The following is a 21,224-nucleotide window of genomic DNA, read 5'->3' as shown; positions in this document are numbered from 1 at the left end:
GGTCATACACTCCAGCCTGGGTGACGGAGCAAGACCTTGTTCCCCCAAACAAACAAAAAACAACACAAAGACCCCACAAAAATCTATGCTTTGGTTCTTTGTAACATAAATAGGATGTGTTTTGTGCTCTTTAAGATGCCTTCTGATCCTAACCTTCTGCATTGACAGGAAAGCTTACATTTGTTTCCGTTTCGTAGACAACTGCAACAGTATACTGGACTACTTAGTTCATATCACCAGTAGCACTTGCCAGCGCTTACAGAGCTCAGATTTGAGATGCATAATTTACCACTTTAGAGGAATCTCATGTTTTCACGATGAATTAAGGAAAGCACATGGAAAACACGCCTGGACATTATCGGCAAATAATCATGGGAACTGGGGAATCAACTTATAGAAAACGCAATGATTTATTAAAATTTGGTGGAAGCCAGCCTGGAGACCTACTAACAAGTATGTAATAAGTAACTTTTCCCTAGGAAGGAGATCCTTTATATGTTAAAAAGGATTCTATTTGCTTATGGAGGTGTGAAAATGATAATTTTCAGAATCCAAAGAATATATGGGCTTCTCTTTAGGAGGATATTGTGCCAAGGTAAAATGAGAACCAAAATACCAATATGTTTGTATGTACACACAGGAGAATTTTTAAAAATCCAATTAATTCTTAATTTAATACGTTGTCTTAGTAACTACTATTTCAAGATGCTCAGTGCTTACAACATAACTCATAGCTTTACCAAGGCAGGAGAAAAATAGAAAAAGACAGAACCTTAAAATACCTTTGCCAATTAAATCCTGAATTATTTTTGACTCGGAGAATAGTCAGTGATTTTACTTAAGCTGCGAAGGATGATAAAGAACACATTGAATCTTCGTGCCTCCACTTACATTTTCATTATTTCACAACCTTGAATGCGTTTGGGGGTTTCATCCAATCGCCTTTACCTCCAAATCCAAGATGTTAAAAATAGATATAAAGACCAGCTTAATATCAGATCTTTACCTTGAAGGCTAAAGCCAAAATAATGCAGTTCATGACCCGAGTCACCAAATTCCCATAATCCCAGGGCAATTTCAAGAAATCCATAAAATGTGAAAAGTAAGTGATGAGATGGAGCTACAAACTGCACACCAAAACCAGCTCATGCTTTCTTGTTAACTCTTTGTAATGAAAGTCCATTGTTGAAGGTCAAAATGCCTGGAGAGGTTCATGGCAAGCTTCAAAGGTTTACTTAAAATTCCAAAAACTGCCCTTTAATAGGCCTCTTATATGATAGTTTCTTATGGCAGGTCCCATTCATTGGCTACTAAAAAGCTATTCCCAACCCCCTTTCCCTTGCCATCCCCACTGTGGAGGCTTAACAGCCAAACATTTAGCTTCCTATAGCTTTTCATCTTGCTAGGGGTAATGACATGATGGCACTGGGTCCATGAGACATAAGCAGAATCCTTCTGGGGCATGTCTAGGTGAAACTTTTGTCCCCAGGACAAGGGACAGATGTGCCTAGGAGAGTCTTTCTTCGTTTCCTCTTATTCCTACTGTGAATGCAAACATGACATCTGGAACGTTCACATTATTTGGACATCATGAAGCCACAAGCATAAAGGAAAGGCCAAGGAACTTTCAGGGACTCATGCCATTGGACTAATAAATGCCAGCAGCCACCTACTTCCATGCTCTTTTTTTTTTTTTTTTTTTTGAGATGGAGTCTCACTTTGTCGCCCAGGCTGCAGAGTGCAGTGGTGCGATCTCGGCTCACTGCAAGCTCTGCCTCCCGGTTTCACACCATTCTCCTGCCTCAGCCTCCCGAGTAGCTGGGACTATAGGTGCCTGCCACCACGCCTGGCTAATATTTTTGTATTTTTGGTAGAGACGGGGTTTCACTGTGTTAGCCAGGATGATCTCTATCTCCTGACCTCGTGATCCGCCTGCCTCGGCCTCCCAAAGTGCTGGGGTTACAGGCGTAAGCCACCGTGCCTGGCTCCTCCATGCTCTTAATAGGACAACAATCAACCCTTATTTGTTTAGAACACTATCAATTGGATTTTGTGTTCCTTGCAACCAAAAGCATCCCTAGCTGATAGGGTGTTTTACATACATCATTGATCTTTCCCAGAACACCCTAAAGGCAGCCATTTTCATCCCTATTTTATAAGTGAGGAAACAGAGGCACAAAGAATTTAAGTTACTTATCCAAGGCTGCACATTGATCTCAATCACTTCACTAATATTTCCCAGTTTTTATTATTTTATTTATTTATTTATTTTGAGGCAAAGTCTCACTCTGTCACCCAGGCTGGAGTACAATCTCAGCTCATCACAGCCTCCATTTCCTGGGTTCAAGCAATTCTCTTGTCTCAGCCTCCCGAAGAGCTGGGACCACAGGCATGCACCACCACACCCAGCTAAGTTTTGTATTTTTAGTAGAGATGGGGTTTCACCATGTTGGCCAGGCTGGTCTCGAACTCCTGACCTCAAGAAATCTGCCTGCCTCAGCCTCCCGATGTGTTGGGATTACAGGCGTGAGCCACTGCACCCAGCTGCATTTCCCAGTTTTTAAATAGGGTTTCATTTACTGGCTAACCAGTAAGGCTGCATGCACTTACTGCAATCTCTTACTCTGTGTGTGCAGGCACGTGTGTGTGTGTGTGTGTGTGTGTGTGTGTGTTCTACTGTTCCTACCAGGGAATTTAGGTTCTAGTCCAGTTCTACTACAACTTGCCTTCAGGGTGTGGCCTCTACTGCATTTCCTCTTCTGTAAAATGATGGACTGGATTAAAATTCAAAAGTCTCTTCCAGTTCTAACACCATCATTTTCTCACAAGATTGTGAGTTTCACAACACTAAATAAGGATTGTAGTGTTTTGGGGGGTTTTCCAAGCTTAAATTACTCGACCCATGACAGATATGCAGTAATTCTATTACATCTGAGCTAAGGTTTGAATGTCCCTCCAAAAGCATGTGTTGGAAACTTAATCTCCAATGCAACAGTGTTGGGAGGTGGGGCCTAATGAGGGAGTGACTAGGTTATGATGGTAGAGTTGGAAACTTAATCTCCAATACAACAGTGTTGGGAGGTGGGGCCTAATGAGGGGGTGACTAGGTTATGATGGTAGAGTGAAGTGGGATCATGGATTATTTATAAAAGGAACTACATGAGTCATCTCTGCCCATCTAAGAGAGAGAAAGGTAGGTAGGGTGGCAATTGTTGCCTTGCCTCTGTTGTTTTTACAGTAACTACCCCTACACTGCCTTTGACCATTGAATGCCAGCACTTGGGACCTACCATCTTGGAATCTAATTATTACCATTGCATTTATGTTTTTCAATTAAGTGACTACAGTTCCCACTGTAAGGTATGGTTTACAGAGAAGAGCAGTCACAGAGCTCTTCAGGGATTTGGAGGCTCTCCTTACAAATCTATTTCTCAAGGCATTGGTGACAGGCATGTCTTCTGGGCCCTCCTAATGTGGGTGAGGTTTCACATGGCAAATTCACTCTAGCATTATCAACCTTTGAATCCCTTCCTCTATGGTAAACCATAGGACATCAGCCATTTCTAACTTGCTGTTGATGGGACGTCTTTTGATTCATGTTTCTGCCAAACAAACAGTTAGCACCATTCTTACTCCTGAGCTGCAACATTAAATGCAGAATCTCTGCTTAGTGGGTTCATATTAATAAATTTCAGCCTGATCCAACTGTGGGTTCCCTCCACCATTATCCCACACCCTTAATATCCATTCCCACATGTGTTCTCCATATTTCTGCTTTATAAATTAGAAAACTCAAGTAGCCCTTTTGGAGTGTAGCACACCTCCTCCTGACTCACACTTGGTATTTCGCCTTTAGGGTCCTGAGGAAACTTGTTACATCTACTTGTAACTGAAACTCTAGTTACAGTTCTAGAAGCAAAAAAGCGTGGTGGGGTTGGGTCCTGAGGAGAATCAGCATTATCTTGTATGGCTACTGCCTCAGGGGAAGCCATTACTATTTCTGGTTAAACCCCTCAGAGGGAGCAGAAAAGTTGATACCACTGTGTGTGTGGACACTGCTGCCTCTGAGGGTGGGAGTAGAAATGGGGAGGTCACTTCTGGCCAGTGAGACTCATCAGGTTCATCAGGGTCTTCCTACACGTCTTCATCACAATTTGCAGAACTCCACTGTCTCCTAATCAATGCCCCCACTTTAACAGTAGTCTGTAAGGCTGAGAGTTCAGCTTTCCTTGCAATTCAGCCAGTCATGTGATGAGGGTTTGTGTTTGATTTTTGGCAATTTCAGACCTGTAGTTACAGGAGAGAGGATTCTGACTCAGGACACACCTAGAAACTCTTAAGTCACTTATGTGAACTGGGAGCCAGGAAATCCAATCCGGGAGATCATCCATTTCCTTCATCACTCTATCCAGTGACACTAGGAGTAACCAACCAACATCATTATGAGAGGTGAAGCTGGCTGGGCTTCTGGGTCAGGTGGGGACTTGGAGAACTTTTCTGTCTAGCTAAAGGATTGTAAATGCACCAATCAGTGCTCTGGTAAAGGTTTGTAAACACACCAATCAGTGCTCTGTAAAAACGCACCAATCAGCACTCTGTAAAATGGACCAATCAGCTCTCTGTAAAATGGACCAATCGGCAGGATGTGGGTGGGGCCAAATAAGAATAAAAGTTGGCTGCTTGAGCAGGCAGTGGCAATCCACTCCTGTTTGGTCACGTTGTATGCTTGGGAGGCTTTGTTATTTAGCTCTGTGCAATAAATCTTGCTGCTGCTCACTCTTTGGGTCTGCACTACTTTATGAGCTGTAACACTCACTGCAAAGGTCTGCAGCTTCACTCATGAAACCAGTGTGACCATGAACCCACTGGGAGGAACGAACAACTCCAGATGCACCATTTTAAGAACTGTAACATTCACTGTGAAAGCCTGTGGCTTCATTCAGCAAGACCATGAACCCACCAGAAACAAGAAACTCCGGACATATCTGAACATTTGAAGGAACAAACTCTGGATACACCATCTTTAAGAAGTGTAACAGACCAGGCGCAGTAGGTCAAGCCTATAATCCCAGCACTTTGGGAGGCCAAGACGGGCGGATCACGAGGTCAGGAGAGCGAGACCATCTTGGCAAAGACGGTGAAACCTTGTCTTTACTAAAAAAACTCAAAAAATTAGCCGGGTGTGATGGCAGGCGCCTGTAGTCCCAGCTACTTGGGAGGCTGAGGCAGGAGAATGTCGTAAACTGGAAGGTGGAGCTTGCAGTGAGCTGAGATTCGCCACTGCACTCCAGCCTGGGCGACAGAGCGAGACTCCATCTCTGTAACACTCACTGCAGCTTCATGCTTGAGGTCAGCGAGACCAAGAACCAACAGGAAGGAACCAATTCCAGACACAATTATATTCCTTGGTTTTCCACAAATGTTTTGAGAATATTATGTATAGAGTCATTAAATTCTTTGCCTCTTGTAAGTAGTAAATTATGAGTATCAAATGCATTTATTTTGCATATCTCTGAAACAGGCCATGGACTATCAGTGCCCTCTGTACTACTAGAAGTAGAGTCCTTAGCATTTTTAGGTCTCATCGAATTAAGGAGCCACTTCCAGAAACCCCAGAACCAATTTGGGAAACTTTTCCTTAAAATTATGTTCTTCCACAGGGCATGGTGGCTCACGCCTGTAATCACAGTGCTTTGGCAGGCTGAGGCGGGTGGATCACCTGAGGTTGGGAGATCGAGACCAGCCTGACCAATATGGAGAAACCCCATCTCCACTAAAAATACAAAATTAGCCAGGTGTAGTGGTGCAGTCTGTAATCCCAGCTAGTTGGGAGGCTGAGGCAGGAGAATCGCTTGAACCTGGAAGGTGGAGGTTACAGTGAGCCGAGATCGCGCCATTGCCCTCCAGCCTGGGCAAGAAGAGCGAAACTCCATCTCAAAAAAAGAGAAAATTCTGTTCCTCTAGTACCACTCCTGGTAACAAAATCTGTATTAGTAATGGTCCTTTGGAGAGATGGAACCAGTAGGACATAAATAGAAAGATGGATAGATTAGATAGATAGATAGATACATACATACATACATACATGAGAGGAGATTAGGGGAATTGGCTCATGCGACTATTGAGGCTGAAAAGTCCCACAACAGGCTGTGCATTGACATACATACTATAAATGCTATTTAGAGAGTAAATAAGAGTGGCATAGGGCAGCAGAAGACTCCAGAGAATGTTTCAAGGTACCAGGGGCAAGATGATGAGCATGTAAACTACAACATGGTAACGGGGAAGAAAAGGAATAGACAACTGCAAGTGGTGTCAAGCAGGTACAAAGATACTATTTGACAACTGATTAAATGATGGTGGGCATGGGGATAGTAGGCAAAAGCATAACACCTGGGAGCCAAGCACAAGGAGGAAGTTTTGTGGAGTCAGATGATGAGTTTTGTTTTGGAGGTGTTGAACTTAGAATGCCATGCCATATCTGAGGGTAGACTGTCCAGTAGAATGTCAGACAAATATGGGTTGGTGCTTGGAGGATAGAGAATCATCAGCACTTAGGACAGTGGTTCTCAACCCTTTGAAAACCAGCATCTCCTTTTAAAGTAAATACTTAGTATCACTTCTGCAATGTATAGGTAATACGAGCCACACCTTGTTTTATTGCACTTCGCTTTATAAAGTGCTTTGCAGATACTGCACTTTTTACAAATTGAAGGATTATGGAAAACGTGTGTTGAGCAAGCCACTTAATGCTATTTTTCCAACGGCTTGTGCTCATTTTATGTCTCTGTGCCAGAAGTTTTTCTAGCAACAAAGCATTATTAAATTAAGGTATGTACATCGTTTTTTGTTTTGTTTTTTGAGACGAAGTTTCGGTCTTGCTGCCCAGGGTGAAGCACAATGGCGCAATCTCGGCTCACTGCAACCTCTGCCTTCTGGGTTCATGCCATTCTCCTGCCTCAGCCTCCCAAGTAGCTGGGATTACAGGTGCCCAGCACCACACCTGGCTAATTTTTGTATATTTAGTAGAGACGGGATTTCACCGTGTTGACCAGGCTGGTCTTGAACTTCTGACCTCAGGTGATTCACCTGCCTCAGCCTCCCAAAGTGCTGAGACTACAGGCATGAGCCTCTGCACCTGGCCCACATTGGTTTTTTTTTAGACATAATACTATTACACACTTAATAGACTATGGTATAGTGTAAACGTAACTCTTGTATGCATTGGAAAAGAAAAAATGTGTGTGACTCTTGCTTTATTGCAATATTCCCTTTATTGTGATATCTTTATTGCACAGGTCTGAAACTGAGCCTGCAACATCTTCACGGTATGCCTATACACATAAATTTTTCAAGAATTCCAATAATACCATGTAAAGGAGACATAAACCTACAGCAATTTATTCTTTAAAATAAAAATTTAGGCCGGGTGCCGTGGCTCATGCCTGTAATCGCCCACCAAGGCGGGCGGATTAGGAGATCAGGAGATCAAGACCATCCTGGCTAACATGGTGAAACCCCATTTATACTTGAAAAAAAAAAAGAAAAAGAAAAGCCGGGCGTGGTGGTGGAGCACCTGTAGTCCCAGCTACATGGGAGGCTGAGGCAGGAGAATGGCGTGAACCCGGGAGGCAGAGCTTGCGGTGAGCTGAGATCGCACCACTGTACTCCAGCCTGGGCGACAGAGCAAGACTCTGTCTCAAAAAAAAAAAAAAAAAAAAAAAATTAGTATTTACATATTCAGGCATGACTACACTTAACAGTTCATAAATATATGTTATATATGTGTGCAAGGTTAGTCGCTACAGAATTCATTCATTCATTCATTTAACAACCGTTCATTGAGTCCCTTCTAAGTTACAAGTGCAATTTTAGGTACTGGGGAAACAGTAGTGAAATGAAAGAAACAGTGTCTTTTCTCATAGAATTTACATTGTCTTAGAGAGCAAGACAGACAACAAGCAAATAAATAGGTAAATAATAACACAATTTCTTATGGTCACAAGAGCTATGAGAATATAGACTATTTGGATAAGGAGTGGTATTGGGGGAGGTCTACTTTTGGTGGCAAAGTCAGTAAAATTCTCTCTGAAGCATTGAAGATGAAAAACAGAGGCAGCTTCATGAAGGAATTATTGCCCCAAGATGGAGAGAAGGTGTGTTTGAGGATCAGCAGGAAGAACATAGCAAGAGAGCAATGTTTTAAGATGACCTGGAAGTAAGCATAAGCATATCATAAAGATCAAAATAGGAAGCTGAGGTTTTTTGTGTTTCTTTTTTTTGTTTTGTTGTTTTCTTGAGACGGAGTCTCACCCTGTCGCCTAGGCTGGAGCGCAATGGCACAATCTTGGTTCACTGCAATCTCTGCTTCCTGGATTCAAGCGATTCTTCTGTCTCAGCCTCCCAAGTAGCTGGAATTACAGGCGTGTGCCACCACTCCTGGCTAATTTTTTGTATCTTTAGTAGAGATGGAGTTTGACCATGTTGGCCAGACTGGTCTCAAACTCCTGACCTCAGGTGATCCACCCGCCTAGGCCTCCCAAAGTGCTGGAATTACAGGCGTGAGCCGCCATGCCCGGCCAGGAAGCTGAGGTTTTGTTCTAAGTGCCAGATGAAATCATCAGAAAACTTTAATCAGAGGTATGAGATGATCTTATCTACTTTTTTTTTTTTTTTTTTTTGAGATGGCGTCTCACTCTGTTGCCCAGGCTGAAGTGCAGTGGAGTGATCTCAGTTCGCTGCAACCTCCACCTCCCAGGTTCAAGTGATTCTCCTGCCTCAGCCTCCCAAGCAGCTGGGATTACAGGTGCCCGCCACCACACCCCACTAATTTTTGTATTTTAGTAGAGATGGGGTTTCGCCATGTTGGCCAGGCTGGTCTCGAACTCCTGACCTCAAGTGATCTGCCCACCTCGGCCTCCCAAAGTGCTGGAATTGCAGGCATGGGCCACTGTGCCTGGCCTGATCTACTTTTTAAAAGTATATTCTGCAGACTTCTCATTATGATAGCATGGCAGACTAGCTTTCTCAAATGACTCTTTCATGGAAAACAACTAAAAATTGTGAATAATTATATATTTTTAACATTTCAAAGATCTGGCAAACACGTGAAGAATTTGCAAATGACAAAATGAAATAAAAACAGGAATCCTAGGAAGCATATTCCTGAAACTGGCTTTCATCCTAAGGGTATTTTCTCAATTACAGTGAACTGTAGCAAAACGTTGATGGACACTCAGGGCACACAAGAAGGAAATGAAGTCTCAGGCCCATCCAATGTGGGAGTTGATTAGAAAATCCCCATATAAAGCTCAGCTCTCAAAGGCATGCATCTTATGAAGTGCATGAGAAATAAAGCTACAGTGCAGAAAGAGAAAGCAGACGTTTCCACACAGTGTTGATGAAAGTATAAAATAGTTTGGAAGATGGTCTGGCAGTTTTCCACAAAATTAAACATAATCCTACCCTGTGACCCAGCAACTCTACTCCTGAGGTCTTTACCCAAGAAAAATGAAAACATATGTTCAAAAAATGACTTGTATGGAAATGTTCACAGCCGCTTTGTTTATAACAACCCTAAACTGGAAGTGGGCCCAAGTGTTCATCAACACAAGACTGGATAAATAAACTGTGGTATATACATATACAATAGAATACTAGCCAGCAATAAAAAGGAATTAGATACTGATACATACAACGACATGGATAAAAATTTTAAAATTATGCTGAATGAAAGAAGCCTCACACAGAAGAACACAGACTGTCTGATTAGATGTGTATGAAATTCTAGAACAAGCTAAACTGAGAAGAAAAAAAAAAAATCAGAATAGGCTGCCAGGTGCGGTGGCTCATGCCTGTAATCCCAGCACTTTGGGAGGCCAAGGTGGGTAGGTCACGAGGTCAGGAGATCAAGATCCTGGCTAACACGGTGAAACCCCGTCTCTACTAAAAATAAAAATAATAATAAAAAAAAAAATTAGCCAGGCCCACGTGGTGGCAGGTGCCTGTAGTCCCAGCTACTTGGGAGGCTGAGACAGGAGAATGGCGTGAACCCGGGGGGGCGGAGCTTGCAGTGAGCTGAGATCGTGCCACTGTACTCCAGCCTGGGCAACAGAGCAAGACTCCATTTCAAAAATAAAAAAATAATAATCAGAACAATTGATGCCTCTAGTTGTTGGAGGCAGGGGACATGGGACTGACTCTGGGAGGGGGCATGAGAAAACTTTCTGGGGTTATGTTGACATTCTATATCTTCATAAGACTGAAACTTTTACAATGGTAAACTTACGATTTGTGCATTCTGGGTGGGTGCTGTGGCTTATACTTGTAATTCCAATACTTTGGGAGGCTAAGGTGGGCGGATCACTTGAGGTCAGAAATTTGAGACCAGCCTGGCCAACATGGTGAAACCCGGCATGGCTAGCATGGTGAAACCCTGTCTCTGCTAAAAAAAAAAAAAAAAAAAAAAAAAAAAATTCACCGAGCATGGTGGCACACACCTGTAGTCCCAGCTACTTGGGAGGCTGAGGCAGGAGAATCACTTGAACCTGGGAGGCAGAGGTGGCAATGAGCTCAGATCATGCCACTGTACCTCAACCTGGGTGACAGAGTAAAACTCTGTCTCAAGTAAAAAAAAAAAAAAAAGCAGTCTGGGCATAGTAGCTCAGGCCTGTCATCTCAGCAGTCTGGAGGCTGAGGCAGGTGGATCACCTGAGGTCAGGAGTTTGAGACCCACCTGGCCAATATGACAAAAAATACAAAATACAGAAATTAGCTGGGCATGGTGCTGCATGCCTGTAATTCCAGCTACTCTGGAGGCTGAGGCAGGAGAACCGCTTGAACCCAGGAGGTGAAGGTTGCAGTGAGCTGAGATCATGCCATTGCACTCTAGCCTGGGCAACAGAGTGAGACTCCGTATCAAAAAAAAAAAAAAAAAAAAAAAAGACTTTGCATTTCATTGCATTTACATCTTATACTCCATAAAGAAAAGAAAAAAACCGTAAAGAAATATTAACTCAATTAATTATATGTATGCTGAAGGGCTTAGGGGTGACTTGTATTTTCAAATGCATCAAAAAACATAATGGAGTGATGGATGAATAGAGGGATGAATACATAGGTGAGAAAAAATAAAAGTTTTCATGATAAATTAATGGAACAAAAGAAGGTGTGGAAATGTGCCAGTCTTAACTTTGATAGAAGTCAACGGAAAGCAAAAACTAATTCATATTACCCTAAAGGAAAAATTTAATTTAAATTGTCCTCGGTTATTAGTGCCTATAAGGCAATTGGGAGAAACAAATGCAACAAGAATGCTGGTTCAACCCAAGGCCCAAAAGGATCCTCTTAGATAAAGGATTCTCGGAGGAGAAGGCGCTCACAAGCAGAAATCCCTCAGAACATAAGGAAAAAAGTGGCCATAAATGGGAGCCAGTGGAAACAATGAATTGAAAACACACACAAAGACCTCAGGTTTTTGTTTGTTTGTTTTGTTTTTTGTTGTTGTTTTTCTTGAGACAGAGTCTCACTCTGTCACCCAGGCTGGAGTGCAGTGGCACAGTCTTGGCTCACCACAACCTCCACTTCCTGGGTTCAAGCGATTCTCCTGCTTCCCCCTCCCAAGTACCCGGGATTATAGGCGTGCGGTATGAGTCCCGGCTAATTTTTTTTGGATTTTTAGTAAGAGATGGGGTTCTGCCATGTCGGCCAGGCTGGTCTCGAATTGCTGACCTCAGTGATCCACCCACTTTGGCCTCCCAAAATCCTGGGATCACAGGCATGAGCCACACGCCCGGCTGACCTCAGGTATTTGAATCATCAGACAGCATATGTTTAATGTGTTTAAATAAATACAAGAGGCTTATCATCCTCAGTAAGAAATAAAAGACTATAAAATTTAATCAAGCAGATTAGATAAAAAAGTCATCTAGAATTAAAAATTTTATGGCCAGGAGCTGTGGCTCACATCTGTAACCTCAGCACTTAGTGAGGCCAGGGTGGGTGGATGGCTTGAAGCCAGGATCTCGACACCAACCTGGGCAACAGGGTGCGATCTCATCTCTACAAAAAACTTAAAAATTAACCAGGCATGGTGTTGCACGCCTGTAGTACCGCCTATTCCAGAGGCTGAGGCAGGAGAATTGCTTCAGGTCGGAAGTTCGAGTTTATAGTGAGCTTTGATCATGCCCCTTCACTTCAGCCCGGGAGACCAGAGTAAGACTTTGTCTCTAAAAAGTAAATAAATTAGTAAATAAATATTAAATAAATAAATAAAAAGTATAACACAGTAATGTAAGTTTAAAACTCAGTAGATGATCAGCAGATTAGAAACTGAAAAGAGTATTAGTTAACTAGAAGATATCCAAACTGCAGCTCAGAGAGGCTGAGATAGATATCATAGCAAGAGGTTAAGAGTCAAGGAAGAGGCCAGGTGCGGTGGCTCACGCCTGTAATCCCAGCACTTTGGGAGACCGAGGCGGGTGGATCACCTGAGGTCGGGAGTTCAAACCAGCCTGACCAACATGGCGAAACCCCATCTCTACTAAAAATACAAAAAAACTAGCTGGGTGTGGTAGCGGACGCCTGTAATCCCAGCTACTCGGGAGGCTGAGGCAGGAGCTTGAACCAGGGAGGCAGAGGTTGCACTGAGCCGAGATTGCGCCCTTGCACTCCAGCCTGGGCAACGAGAGCGAAACTCCGTTTCAAAAAGAAAAAAAAATCAAGGAAGATAGAAAGGGGGGTTCAACATGCCTCAAATCAGAGTTTTGAAAGACAGAGAATGGGAGGAGGAAATATTTTGAGAGATGAATGTTGAGAGCTGAGAACAGAATTATTCAAAGATAGCAATTCTTAGACTAAGGACTCCTATAAAATTCCAAGCAGGATAAATTTTTTAAAAATCCACACCTCGGCCAGGCCCGGTGGTTCACACCTGTAATCCCAGCACTTTGGGAGGCCGAGGTGGGCAGATCACAAGGCCAGCAGGTCACGACCATCCTGGCTAACCTGGTGAAACCCCATCTCTACTAAATATACAAAAAAAAAATTAGCCGGGCATGGTAGCAGGCACCTGTAGTCGTCCCAGCTACTCGGGAGGCTGAGGCAGGAGAATCGCGTGAACCTGGGAGGCGGAGCTTGTAGTGTGCCGAGATTGCACCATTGCTCTCCAGCCTGGGCAACAGAGGGAGACTCCATCTCAAAACAAAAAAAAAAAAAAAAAGAATCCACACCTCAGCATAACTAAGTAAAACTGCAGGAAACCAAAAATAAGAGAATATTTTAAAAGCAGCCAGAGAGATAAGATGACTCACCATAAAGAAACGGCAATTAGATTTGTAGCTGACTTCTTTACTGCAACATTAGAAGCCAGGAGACAAGAGAAAAATACCTTGAATGTGGCCAGGAGCAGTGGCTCAGCCCTGTAATCTCAGCACTTTGGGAGGCAGAGGCGGGTGGAACACGAGGTCAGGAGATCGACACCATCCTGGCTAACACGGTGAAACCCCGTCTCTACTAAAAATACAAAAAATTAGCCGGGAGTGGTGGTGGGCGCCTGTAGTCCCAGCTACTCGGGAGGCTGAGGCAGGAGAATGGCCTGAACCCAGGAGGTGGAGCTTGCAGTGAGCCGAGATCGCGCCACTGCACTCCAGCCTGGGCGATAGAGTGAGACTCCATCTTAAAAAAAAAAAAAAAAATGAAAAATATCTTGAAAGTTATTAGAAAAACTCAATTGTAAACTTAGAATAATATACTTTATGAAATACTTTATGAAACTATATTCAAGACTTAATTTAAAATCATTACATTTTATTTTTATTTTCTGTTTTTGAGACAGTCTGGTTCTGTCACCCAGGCTGTAGTGCAGTGGCACAATCACAGCTCACTGCAGCCTCAAACTCCTAAGCTCAGATGATCCTCCTGCCTCAGCCTCCTGAGTAGCTGGGATTACAGGCAAACACCACCACTGTTTTTTGTTGGGTTTTTTTTTGTAGAGAGAGGGTATTGCTATGTTGCCCAGGCTGGTGTTTAACTCTTCGTCTCAAGTGACTCTGAAACCCACCCAATAGTCCCAAGATCATTTTTTTTGGGGGGGGGGGCAAAGATAGATATTGACTCTAGTCTTAAGCTTGAAGCTTACATTTGTTTTATCTGAGTTCCTTCCTCAGGAAAGGACCTTCAGGTGTCTCCGAAGAAAAGTATAGAACTGAAACTCACCAGATGATCGCATCCAGACAATGAGATGCCAGACCCCTCATTCATCATGATTGCTTCCTTGCCCCTCCCTAGTTCCTGTTTTCTTATACATTGTTACATTTCTTCCGTGCTATGTAAATCCCTAGTTTTAGAAGCTAAGGGAGATGGATTGAGATGAGCTCCCATCTCCTCTGCTGCACCTGATTAAAGCCTTCTTTCCTGGCAATATTCGTCATTTCAGAGACTGCCTTGCTGTGCTGTTGGGAGCAAGCCCCCCAAATCTGGCCATAAACTGGTCCCAAGACTGGCTATAAAATCTCTGCAGCACTGTGACATGTCCATAATGGCGTTAGGCCCAAGCTGGAAGGTTGTGGGTTTATGGGAATGAGGGCAAGGAACACCTCGCCCGCCCAGGGCGGAAAACTGCTTAAAGGCATTCTTAAGCCACAAACAAAAGCATGACCGATCTGTGTCTTAAGGGCATGTTCCTGCTGCAATTAATTGGGCCTATCCCTTCGTTTCCCATAAGGGATACTTCTAGTTAATTTAGTATCTATAGAAACAATGCTAATGACTGGTTTGCTGTTAATAAATATGTAAGTAAATCTCTGTTCGGGGCTTTCAGCTCTGAAGGTTGTGAGACCCCTGATTCCCTACTTCACACCTTTATATTTCTGTGTGTGTGTCTTTAATTCCTCTGGGTTAGGGTCTCCCCCACCGAGCTGGTCTCGGCATTGTGCAGCCAACAGCGGGACCCAGACGGAACCTCTGATGTTTCACTAACAATTCTCCCACCTCGGCCTCCCAAAGTGTTGGGATTACAGATGTGAGCCACCATGCCCAGCCTACATTTTCATATGTGTCACTTCTGCTCACATTTCATTTCTCAATTCAGATGATTATGCCTAATAGCAAATTTGTGGGTGTCCAGAAGGAACTGAGAACCAGAAATCTTGCTGAGGATTAGTTACTCTACTGTTGTAGGGAAAATTACATAGGTGGTAAAAACAGTAAAAAACAGTGAGTTGGGAGCATGAAAATCAATAAAGTGGCTACCTTTGTGGGGAGGGCGGGTATATGATTGAAGAAGGGCATTTGCAAAGGGGTAGGGGAGCTTCAAGACTATGTACCGGTGACCAGGCACAGTGGCTCATGCCTGTAATCCCAGCACTTTGGGAGGCCAAGTTGGGTGGATCACGAGGTCAGGAATTCAAGACCAGCTTGGCCAACATGGTGAAACCCCGTCTCTGCTAAAAATACAAAAATTATCCCAGCATGGTGGTGGGCGTCTGTAATCCCAGATACTCGGGAAATTGAGGCAGGAGAATCTCTTGTATTTGGGAGGTGGAGGTTGCAGTGAGCCAAGACCGCGCCTTTGCACTCCAGCCTGGCGACAGCGAGACTCCATCTCAAAAAAAAAAAATTATGTATTGGTGAGAGTCTCTTTGCTAAACTGGGTGATGGGTGTGTTTGGTGTTTGTTTTTATAATTCCTAACCTAGAATTTATACATTGGATACACTTGTGTACCTACAATAAGGAAGCAACAGAGCACTCTTGGTAGTGAATGGAGCTACAGGGTAAAAAGCAGAAGCAGAGAAAGAAACCAGCCAGGAGGCAATTGCAGTAGACCAGGGGAAGCGTGGGAAGAGCTTAGCCTAGGGAGAGAGCAGTGGAGATCAGAGAAAGTAGGGGAATTTAGGACATATTGTGAAGCCAATGAGAAATTGGATATGTGAGTAGAGGAAAACATAGGCAATAAGAATGACTGCTCATATTAATATTTTAGTCTGTATTACTGGATGGATGGAGGTGCCATTAATTGAAAAGAGGGATATTAAGAAAGGAAAGATTTGGTGGGGATAGACAAGAATTCTCTTCTGGGCCAAGTGCAGTGAATCACACTTGTAATCTCAGCACTTTGGGAGACTGAGGCGGGTGGATCACCTGAAGTCAGGAGTTCGAGACCAGCCTGGCCAACATGGCGAAGCCCTGTCTCTACTAAAAATACAAACATTAGCTGGGTGCAGTGGCACGCGCCTGTAGTCCCAGCTACTCGGGGAGGCTGAGGCAGGAGTGTTGCTTGAACCTGGGATGCAGAGGTTGCAGTGAGCCGAGATCATGCCACTGCACTCCAGCCTGGGTGACAGAGCGAGACTCTGTCTCAAAAATAAAAATTAAAAAGAAAAAAAGAATTGTCTTCCATTCTTCTGGATAAGTTAAGTTTTTGATGTCTATTAGGTATTAAAAGCGAAGATACCAAGTAGTTAGGGCCTATAAGAATCTAGGGGAGAGGTGAAGGCTTGAGATGTAAACGAGGGAGTCTTGGGCACATTGGTGACATATTTCCATCCTTTGTGATATGTATCGTTTTAAAACAGGGACTGACTCTGTTGCCCAGGCTGGAGTGCGGTGGTGCAATCACAGTTCACTGCAGCCTCGACCACCCGGGGCTCAAGCAATCTTCTCACCTGTTTGCCTTGTAGCTGGGACTATAGGTTCGAGTCACCATATCTGGCTATTTTTTTGTGTGTGTATTTTGTAATGCAGTTTCACTATATTGCCCAGGCTGATTTCCTGGGCTCAAGTGATCTTCCCACCTTGGCCTCCCAAAGTGTTGGGATTACAGGCTTGAGTCACTGCGCCAAGCCTCCTTTGTGATATTAAAAGACAAATGTTTAAATATATACTAATAACTAGCTATATAAATGATGGTGCTTATAACAGAATATCATGCAGCCATTAAACAAGGGTGTAGACTCTGGATTCTATTAAAAGTGTTCAGGATATATTGCTGGGTAAAATAATAAAAGGGCATAACCATATGTGTTATGTGATTTGTATAAAAAATAACCACAGGCCGGGCGCAGTGACTCATGCCTGTAATCCCAGCACTTTGGGAGGCCAAGGCGGGTGGATCACGAAGTCAGGAGTTCAATACCAGCCTGACCAACATGGTAAAACTCTGTCTCTACTAAAAATACAAAAATTAGCCAGGCGTGGTGATGTGCACCTGTAGTCCCAGCTACTCGGGAGGCTGAGGCAGGAGAATTGCTTGAACCGGGGAGGTGGAGGTTGCAGTCAGCCGAGATTGCATCACTGCATTCCAGCCTGGGTGACAGAGCAAGACTCTGTCTCAAAAGATAATAATAACCACATATATATATGTGTGTGTGTGTGTATATATATGTGTGTGTGTATATATGTGTGTGTATATATGTGTATATATATGTGTGTATATATGTGTATGTGTGTGTATATATGTGTGTATATGTGTGTGTATATATGTGTATATATGTGTGTGTATATATGTGTGTGTATATATATGTGTGTGTATATATGTGTGTGTGTGTATGTGTGTGTATATATGTGTGTGTGCATATATATGTGTGTGTGTGTGTGTGTATATATATATATATGCTGTTCATGAATGGAAAATTCCTGTAAGACACACAAGCAGGTGTCAACAGTGGTTTTTTTTTTGAGATAGAGTTTCGCTTTTTTTGCCCAGGCTAGAGTGCAATGGCATGATCTCGGCTCACCACAACCTCCGTCTTCCGGATTCAAGCAATTCTCCTGCGTCAGTCTCCTGAGTACCTGGGATTACAGGCGTGCGCCCCCACACCTGGCGAATTTTGTGTTTTTAGTAGAGACAGAGGTTCTCCATGTTGACCAGGCTGGTCTTGAACTCCCGACCTCAGGTGATCCGCCTGCCTTGGCCTCCCAAAGTGCTGGGATTATAGGCGTGAGCCACTGTCCCTGGCCCAACAGTAGTTATTTGTCCAGAGCTGGGGTGGAGGCAAGATATGAGGAGGGTGGCTTTTGTTTATCTTTTTTTTTGAATTTGTATTTTTACTTAGAATATATATTTTATAAGTGGATAAGTAAATAAACGTCAGGTGGTGATTGTGTTGTTGTTGTTGTTGTTGTTACAAAAGAGGCCTCAGGCAATGATGGAAAGAGCATGAAACCAGGGAACTGGAGGCCGGGTTCCCAACTCTGCACGTGGTGTCAGACCAGCCATCACTTCTACCTGGGCTTTAATTTTCTCATCAGTAAAGCATCACCATTGGACAAGCAGATCTCTATATCCAAAGTCTCATCTAGACTAATTTTGCCTTACGCTATTTTCTATCCAGGCTTATATTCATACAGCACGCCAACAGATGGATTCAGATACTCTGTTTATTTCTATTTTTTGAGATGGAGTCTTGCTCTGTCACCCAGGCTGGAGTGTGGTGGCGCGATCTTGGCTCACCACAGCTTCCACCTCCTGGACTCAAGCAATTCTCCCTCAGCCTCCCAAGTAGCTGGGATTACAGGCGTGCACCACCATGCCCAGCTAATTTTTGTATTTTTAGTAGAGACAGGGTTTTGCGATGTTGGCCAGGCTGGTCTCGATCACCTGACCTCATGATCCACCCGCCTCGGCCTCCCAAAGTGCTGGGATTACAGGCATGAGCCACCGTGCCTGGCCCTGTTGTTTTGTGTTTTTTTTGTTTTTGAGATGGAGTCTCACTCTGTCGCCAGCCTGGAGCACAGTGGCGCAATCTCGACTCATTGCAATCTCTGCCTCCTGGGCTCAAGCGATTCTCCCACCTCAGCCTCCCAAGTAGCTGGTATTACAAGCATGCGCCACTATGCCCAGCTAATTTTTGTATTTTTAGTAGAGACAGGGTTTTGCCATGTTGACCAGGATGGTCTCAAACTCCTGGCCTCAAGTGATCCACCTGCTTCGGTCTCCCAAAGTGCTGGAATTACAGGCGTGAACCACTACACCCAGCCCAGATTCTCTGTTTTACTCCAGTTCAGTCCAATACACTCCACCTAATCCTATTCAATTCATCCAGTCCTAATCAATCCATCCAATCCTATTTAATTCAACATTGTACCTACTATGTGCCAGGTACTGTATAGGTGACAAAACAATAAAAGGCAGTCCTCATCCTTAAAGTGTGTTCCTGGTGTAGCTGGGGTGATGGTTATTAGGGTCCACCCAACTGGACTGTTTCCCTATCCCATAGACCTAAGCCCCAAAGGCTGAAAAGTAAAATCCCCTACCCCAAATCCGCCTGTAACTCTGACTGGAGGCCAGCTGTTCCAGGATACAGTTAAGACGTCTACCTTGCGTGACAAAACGCACGAAAAACATCTCCAGGAAGCGGTCAGACACTTGGCACAAAGGACTCCCCCTTTTTTCTTTTTCCTTCACCCTGACTCCGTTCTACGCCCTATAAAACCCTGCCATAGCCTGTAAGTGGGGCTGCCTCCTCTGTTTTTGTCAAGAGGTAGCCCAGCAGGACTGACAATAAATCAGCTTGCCTGAACTTGGGTCTATTGGCTTCATTCCTTTCTCAGCTGTCCTTCCAATTATCCTTTACATCTTGGTGCTGAAACCCAGGAAGGTGGTAGAATTCAACCTCCCTTTCTCCCTTTCTTTCCCTCCCTTCCCTGGGGTCAAACTCCCCCTTCCCAAACCTGCTCAAAGATCCACAGGACCTCCTACTCTTCTCCACAGCTGGCAAACACATCCTACAGCAGAGCTGCCTCAGGGGTGAGTAAAGGAGACTTCTGCCTTCCATCGGAACCCTTGTCTGCTTCTCCTTTCCTGAAAGACCCAGTGCTAGACCAAGGGTTTCCCCCTCCCAGCCTCTAGGCCCTTGGTATCTCCCTTTCAGGGATGCCTGAACGGGGGATTATCACACCTCTCTGACTTGAACTGTGGGACAGAGGACACCTTCTCCCATCCTTCTAGTCTCTGGCCAAGTCTCCCATCTCCACCCCTCCCCCACTCATTCTACCATGGGAGCCTCTCAGTCCACTCCCTCAAAGACATGCTCCCTCAGATATCTCCTCCACAATCTTCATGCTCTTGGCCTCCATTCCGAAATTCGCCCAAAAAGGCTCATCTTTTATTGTAACACAGCCTGGCCTCAGTATAAATTGGACAATGGCTCTCAATGGCCTGAAAATGGCACATTCGATTTTAACATCCTCAGGGACCTAGACAACTTTTGCCATCACAGTGGAAAGTGGTCTGAAATCCCTTATGTTCAGGCCTTTTTTGCCCTCCATAGCCGCCCCTCCCTTTGTCAGTCCTGTTCCGCTTTCCAAATCCTCCTCACCCACTCCAGGCCAGACGCATCCTCAGCTTCCCTTCCTTCTGACCATTCCTCCTCCTTTGACCCCGCCGACTTCCCCCTGCTCCTTCAACATAATAATCCTCTGCCCGATCATCATGACCCTCTGCCCTATGCTCCTGCTCCTGCCCTCCTTCTTTCCCCCCCGGCTCCAACCACCCAGCTTCTGACTCTGATTCATCCCCATCTCCACCTCATACCCGCTCTTGAACTCAGCATGCCCAACAACCAGCCCCCATACTTCCCCTCTGAGAGGTGGCTGGAGCCGAAGGCATCATTTGCATCCATGTTCCCTTCTCTGTCTCTGACTTCTCCCAAATTGAAAAATGTCTCGGGTCCTTTTCCTCCGATCCCAACTCTTTCCCCATGAACCATAACAGATAAGTTGTCATCCTTTACTATTAAGTATCTAAACCCTTATTAACGGAAATCATCCATTATGCTGCGCTTGCAGGAATCACCCTACTTACTCTACTCTTTGCCATAGGACTATATGCTGTGTCGCATACTGGGTGGAGTTTCAAACAAAAAATCTCAATATCTGTAAACTTTTGCTTCATAATCCTTCTTACAGCAGGTATAACAGCCACCAACAAATAGTTGCCCCTCCCTAATGTCCTGTCTTTGCTGTCCTGCTGTTTCACCCTCCTCCTTCACTGCATCACAGAAAACATCTCATTGTCCTACGCAGAACATCCCACCCTCATGGCATTCCTTGATTGGATCACCGATCTTCTATTTCAAGGGGATTTACAGGAATTTACTCCAGATGAAGCCGAATTATTTACCTTTACACTTGCTCTCTAGCTACTCCTTCTCCCCTCCTCCTTCTCACTACCGCTCCACCTTCAGCGCACCATTCAACAGGCATATACGATACTCAATCACACTA

The sequence above is a fragment of the Papio anubis genome, chromosome 6 (assembly GCF_008728515.1).
Source record: "Papio anubis isolate 15944 chromosome 6, Panubis1.0, whole genome shotgun sequence".
Classification (NCBI taxonomy): Eukaryota; Metazoa; Chordata; class Mammalia; order Primates; family Cercopithecidae; genus Papio; species Papio anubis.
The sequence above is the reverse complement of the archived record's forward strand: the minus strand, read 5'-3'. Positions refer to the sequence as shown.